The following is a 7,067-nucleotide window of genomic DNA, read 5'->3' as shown; positions in this document are numbered from 1 at the left end:
CAAAAATATAAAGTAGGTATAATTGGTAATTGTGCATAAAGGGTCCCACCTCACCGATTTCGATGATTTTTTAATATGTTGTCAGGGTGAAGATTCTGAACAACTTTTTCCTATACATGTAACCGCCGCGTGCCGCTCAGCCTTAGTTTTTGAGAGATTTGCGAAAAACTGCAGCTACTACTACATTTAATTTTGCCTATACGTGCACGCCCGTGCTGTGGGTACGCCTCAGCATGATGCGACCGCTCGTCAACTGTTTCTACAGATATATCACTACGATCGTCGGATGATCCATACACCGCGTGAACTTTTTAAATCATATGATGATGAAGAATGAGTACATATTATATTACGACGACACCACACACACCCACAGAGTGTTTCTGAGCGGATAACCCGAAAAGTCTTTTTTCTGTTTATTTTTTTTTTGCAAACACGTTGTGGGTTCTATATACTAATTCTGATCGCATAATCTTTTCATTCCATATAGCCATCACACAGAATTTGAACCAGTATTGAAAAAATCATGCGATCAGAATTAGTTAGGGTTAGGCAGTGGGGGACGGAGAGGGCCGGCCGTCAGGCCGGCCCGAGCACGCATACGAATATCCAGGAGTAGACTTTCAAAATTGAAAGCTCACCTTATACATATGCATATTGTCGCATATAGAACCCACAACGTGTTTACAAAAAAAATAAACAGAAAATGGATTTTTCGGGTTGTCCGCTCAGAAACACTCTGTGGGTGTGTGTGGTGTCGTCGTAATATAATATGTACTCATTCTTCATCATCATATGATTTAAAAAGTTCACGCGGTATATCGGATTGTCCGACGATCGTAGTGATATATCTGTAGAAACAGTTGACGAGCGGTCGCATCATGCTGAAGCATACGCACAGCACGGGCGTGCACGTATAGACAAAATTCAATGTAATAGTATCTGCAGTTTTTCGCAAATCTCTTAAAAACTAAGGCTGAGCGGCGGTTACATGTATAGGAAAAAGTTGTTCAGAATGTTGAGTTTTACAACATATTTAAATTTTATCAAAATCGGTGAGGTGGGACCCTTTATGCACAATTACCAAAAGTTGTTCAGAATGTTGAGTTTTACAACATATTTAAATTTTATCAAAATCGGTGAGGTGGGACCCTTTATGCACAATTACCTCGGTTTCCCCAAGGAGGAGAAGGGATAAGCTACGGCAACCGGGGAAGAGGAAGGAAGGCCTCTAATTTCTGGTGTGGTACGTATATCTATAATTATCCCAGTCAACACACGTATACATATATTGTACATTACTGATTTTCTTTGTATTTTCTAGGTATCCCGCCTATGCTCTGTCCTCCTTTGCGTCCAAAACTTTAATCGTTCACTACACGAGTAAATATTATGTATCGCGAAGTTGTATCATAATACATATACATAGACGTGCGTCAATCGAGAGTATAAACAAGTGAGAGTAAGAGAGTGTAAGAGAGACAGACAGTGCGTTGTGCGAGAACACGTGTCGCGATACAATATTATATTATAACTCACAGCATACATTTATTCAACATCTTCTTAGTATTTAAATATACAATATTTCTTTGTCCATTCACGAGTTAATTTATTGTGATCCACCCACAGTAATAACAGAACCGGGACGGACTTCTAGCTGCAACTCACTGCGTCAACGGCGTCAACGGCGTGAAGCTAGAAGTGACAAACCAATTTATGAGACAATCAAGACAAAAGCTCGAGGAATGGGGGATACTACATTAATCACATCGAATTTTGGACAACTGATTCATCTTATAAAATCTGATACAAGCGAATATCTGGTATACTACATCTTGGGCACACTGTTATGCGCGAGTGTAATAACACAAATAATAGTTGGAGTTTGTTTAGTGCGAGACGAGGCATACGACGATGATAACCCCGAAGAAAAGCGTGCGGCGAAAAGATTAAGAAGCTGGTCATTATTCGGAGTCTACATAACCACGATTCTCAATTTGGCCATCGAGGCGTGCAGTATTCTGTAAATTATGTATGTGTATTTATACTATCCAACGCGGCGTATGTGGTTCCGCTGAAGCCGAGGTGACTCGAGAGCTTGCGCAACTATATTCGGAGGCATCACCTACGAATGCATAGGGATGCCTTCGAATTGGTCCTTGCAGCAGCCACCTCCCCATCCCCCCTTCCTGATGATCCTGCCCCATCCAACCCCCACTCCCCTTCTCCTGTCCGCCATCTTTCCCCTGATCCCGCCATTTCTGTACCCCATCTTTCTCCTGGTCCCGTTCCTTCGTCATCCCGCCCACGTTCTCCTGATCCCGTTCCTTCGTCATCCCGCCCCCTTTCTTCTGATCCCGTTTCTTCGTCATCCCCCCCTGATTCCGCTTCCGGTTATAATTCTCCTCCCCCACCCATTCCCACGGCTGCTGAGCGGAAGCTCAAAAGGCGGCGCTAAAAGGAAGTGGACCTGCTGGTGGATAGTCTGCAATGGTCGGGAGACGATGTAAGAGAAAATAAATTTTAGTATTATTATAAAAATTTATATTTTTGTTGTTTATATATTTTAATGTTACAGATATTGTGAGAAGACGCCAATAGTATAGGGTGGCTATATTTTTATGACTACGTCTACCGTGCCGAGACTTCAAACGACACGACGCGACGCACAGTGCGGACAAACGTGGCATATCTCACTACACGTGTATATCACGATGTACGATAAATTCCTTTGGCAAAACGTTTTATTAGGTGGTAATTGATATTATTAATCATATAACAATAATTTTTATGCATAAATATTGTTAATTTTTTTTTTTAATTTATTAATTTTATTGTTACATTTTTTTTTGTGAATAATTACTATTGCATTGACATTAGTAACCAAATTTAGATTTTTATAAAAAATTTTACCATGTGTCGCACTCTCTAGAGTCCAAAAAATCAAATAATATTACATTAATTGTAAATCAGTGTTGCAATAATAATTCTGTACAATGGAAAATGCTCACCAAGGTATATGCATTCTTTTTACATTTAATAAAGTAGATTTATTTTTTGTATAAATTTTCAACGGTGGTTTTATTTATTACTTGCATATAAAACTTCAAATTAACATATCTCGAGAAAGGCAAAAAATATCCTGAGATTTTGACATATTCGGATATATCACTTGTTGTAGTTTAAGAATTTCATAGTTTAGCCTGCAACTAACTGCTACTCTTAATTTTATAAACTTTTTAATAAGTGCCCGTACCTTGCCTTTATGTTGTATTGTGGAAAATTCGTTAATTTCTTTTTAAATTTATTAGTTATATCGTTAAATTTCATTTTCTGCGAATAATTACCACAATACATATACATTCGTAAACAAATTTGGATTTTTGTACAAAATTTTGCCATTTGTCCGCCACAGAAAAATTGAATATTCGTGTATATCACGATATGAAATACATTTCTTTAGCAAAAAATGCGTATTAGGGTGGAAATTGTTATTAATAATCATATAATAATCATTTTTATGCATAATACAATTTTGCAATAATTATACAGGGTGGACGATTTATCTGAAGAGATTGAAATATCTCGAGAAACGACAACAAAAAGCAAATCTTGCGATTTTACTGAAATTCATCAATATTTAATCAGAAATGTGCAAGATCACGGGATTGAATAATTCATTTTGGATCACATTCAAAGTACCGAGGATGACTCGGATAGCGAATAGCGTTTTGTTAAGTTTGTTAGTTTTGTTTATACTATTATAATTTGTCTAAGTTTATTATTATTAATATTAAATATGGTTCATTTATTCTTAATTTCGTTTTAAATATGTTAGTTTTTAAAAATATATTTTTGTTTAAATAAAAATTGTTAATTTCTTAATAAATTTATTAATTATATTGGTAAATATCATTTTCTGTAAAAAAATTACCTATATATACATTAATAACCAAATTTAGAGAAGTGCCGAATATTAGGCCATTTGTCCGCACTGTGGCGCCGCGACGATCGCGGTCGCGGTCTACGTCGACGACGAGGCGAAGGATTACGTCGCGAATGACGACCGTGGGGTCGCCAAGACATCGGGAGACCCTGGATATAGTGACGAAGGAAATACACAGAGTACGTATATACATATACAAAAATTTTTGTAAATTTTCAATTTCAGAAATTTTTAAAAAAAGTTTCATTTTTGTTTTTGCACCGACTTAGGGCGGCGGTGACTGAATTCTACCATCACCGCTTGAATAGCAAGCCGGATCAGGGGAAGGTCTTCGGGCCCCGAAGTTCGGGGTGTCGTCGCGGACGAAAGTGTCAAATCACTTCCTCCGCGGCGGCAATTTCACCCGCTTCGCTGATTGGCGCTTCGTCCACCGAGCTCGCATTTTGATCTGCATTTATTATTTCGTTTTCTCTCCTTGCATATGCATTCAAAAATCTTCAATATGAATTTAAAGAAACATTACCTTTGTCAGTAAGAAGAAACACAGCTACATATTTGTACGATATTCTTTATATTCAAATTTCCCTCTAAGCGCAATTAATCGAACCTATAGTGCAGTAACGCTATCGTAACTATGTTCGCATGATCAACGGGTCACGCTACAACGGCATTCGCCACATTAGTGCGACCGTGCGACCCTCTTAAAAACAGGCAGAATAAAAAGCTTTTAAAAACTAAAAAGTCCTATTGCATTGTTTTGGTCCCAAGATTTAATTAAAGACAATCCATACAGGAAATATGTCTCGAATAAATTTAATATTCATAAAATCACCGCCCCTCACTACTGATGTATGTAAACTGAACGACGAACACACACATCAAATCATTGTATATTATTCCCCACACGTCCGAATAAGAATCGCATTATGCTGGCAAGGTGTGCTGTCCAAAATCGGGCAGATTCCGAGCATGCTCAGCTTCGAGCGTCGTTCTGACAGCTCGCATCGTGCGATTACAGGCTATGCTCGATATTTGCTCAAGGCAGACCTGGCTGACTGGGTAGTTAAGCGCTTCGAAGATTCAAGGTTTTTCTGTGCGAGGAATGTACCTGTTGCTATATACAGATCCTTGTATCAGATGATCGCATAAGTTCGTGCCCGAATTGAAAATAAAAAATGGTTAAATGTCAATTATGATATATCAATTATATATAATTTATACTATATCATTTTTTTACACTCCGCCGTGCAGTACAGTTTGCTACATCAATAAAAATCGGGCACGAACCTGTGCAATCATCTAATACTTGTGATACTTGTGTAAAAAGTTGAATCCGCCAACCAATTCAGCGAACTAATTGCCAAAGTGTAATGGGTGAACATTTTTTCAGGCAATACACATTTTATCAGAATTATTATCTTATTGTATAATAAAGAGATAATATTTTGTAGTTTAGATTTTAGATTAACATTTTTAAGCAATTTCAATGTTTTACATGTGGCATTCAGACATTAGCGTCGTGTCTAGTTCCCTGCTGATGCTTAATCTTTGATGCCCGCGGGCATATTGGGGCATATCCGCGGCCGCGGCTGTGCCCGCGCGCGCGCGCGCTCGCTCCCTTTTCTTGCCGTGGCTCTCCTTCTCGACTCCTCCGGCCGATAAAGTGTCGCGAAGAGGCGGTGTCAATTCGATACGAATCCTGAAAGCCTTCGCACCCCTTTCCACTTCGCGCCCTTTTCGTCGAATGCCGGCTGGAGACGGAACACGCCGTCTCCAGGCTGTTCGATGGAAACGTTTTCTCGAATATGATGCTCCGGGGGCTAGTGGATGTCACCGTGACCCGACGGAGTGCTGAATTGTTCGACCGTTCTGATGATATCGGCAAGACTCGGTAACGGAACTGTTTTTCACGGGGTCGGGCACTGCCGCCGGCAGTTTCCCTCTTCATAAATACTCGTCGATTAAGGGGCTATCCTGGTTTAGAGGCGGCTGATTCCAACATTTTTTGCCTGCGCATCAAAATAAGTTACCATGTTTCGGTGTTATTTATACACTAATGTCTCGATATACAGCGCGAGCCACCTAAGATTTACACCGATAATTGTTGGTTTTAATCATACGACAAACAGTGTTAGGAAACAAAACGTTTGCTTCACTGGGGCAATTCTTGTTATGGAGAATATGCCATTGTAGTTTTATTTTTAAATGAGACGATGCATTTGGATTGGTGTAACGTTATAGTAATATAATTCGAAGGAGTTATTCTTTAACACTAAACCTACCGAGCTTTAACAGTAGTCGGTACATGTTGCCTTATAAAAATAACAGGATTAAATTTCTTTGAACTTTGTGCGGTTCATATTATAATATCTGCGCTGCTACATATATTAGTGTAATCATTTACCACAAAGGCAGCTTTATAATTTGAATAATTGTGAAATAAAAAATCTAGAACCGGTCATTCGACCGATGGTGGTAGGTTTAGTGTTAAAAGGCATAACTTCACGCGCGAAGACTATGTTGATGCTTACCATATTCTATTAGGTTGGCAACTAAGTTCGCAACCTTCACATTTTCTCAAACAAAGTCATTTATATATATTTTTTAAGCACGAATATTCTAAATCAAATTAATCAATCAATTAATCAGTTCAAAAGGAATGGTCACTAAATGAGGTTATAATGATTCAATAAACGAATTACGAAAAAGACGGTCGCGAATTTAGTTGTCAACCTAATAGTAGGGTTCTATTGGTATAAAACACTGAAACATTGTCGAAAGACATCTTTTGTTTACAAAGTTAGGCACAAAGACATATAGTGTATCTATAGAGAATTTTCAAGAATTTCAATTGGAATACAATTTTATTTCCAGCAGCAACATATCTTTGTTATATAAACCGTGGTTTAACAGTGCAGAGAGTTTGGTGAACTGATTTTGTAAGTGTGTAATGTAGTTAGACCTGATGTAGTGATAAACGTGTATTATTCTACTTGAAGTTGCGCTAATTCTGATCATAATGCGATCGAGTATATCTGCTTGATCACAAACAAACTCTACTGTACTTGTTCGACCAGAAACCGATCGTACAGTACTTGCCAGATTACAGAGCAACTCTGTT

At 38.4% G+C, this 7,067-nt stretch overlaps 1 long non-coding RNA gene across 1 annotated transcript; it reads left to right on the top strand.

Annotated features, from left to right (window-relative positions):
• The first annotated feature begins 1,011 nt into the window (after positions 1-1,011).
• On the top strand, positions 1,012-4,960 carry LOC143208659 (uncharacterized). Its single transcript, XR_013008948.1, has 5 exons — positions 1,012-1,246; positions 1,325-1,823; positions 1,894-2,506; positions 2,579-4,125; positions 4,216-4,960. It is a non-coding gene; the product is annotated as an uncharacterized LOC143208659 (long non-coding RNA).
• The last annotated feature ends 2,107 nt before the right edge of the window (positions 4,961-7,067 follow it).

Source organism: Lasioglossum baleicum, chromosome 5 (genome assembly GCF_051020765.1).
Source record: "Lasioglossum baleicum chromosome 5, iyLasBale1, whole genome shotgun sequence".
Lineage (NCBI taxonomy): Eukaryota > Metazoa > Arthropoda > Insecta > Hymenoptera > Halictidae > Lasioglossum > Lasioglossum baleicum.
Note: the sequence above shows the minus strand (reverse complement) of the source record. Positions and strands in the feature narration are given on the sequence as shown.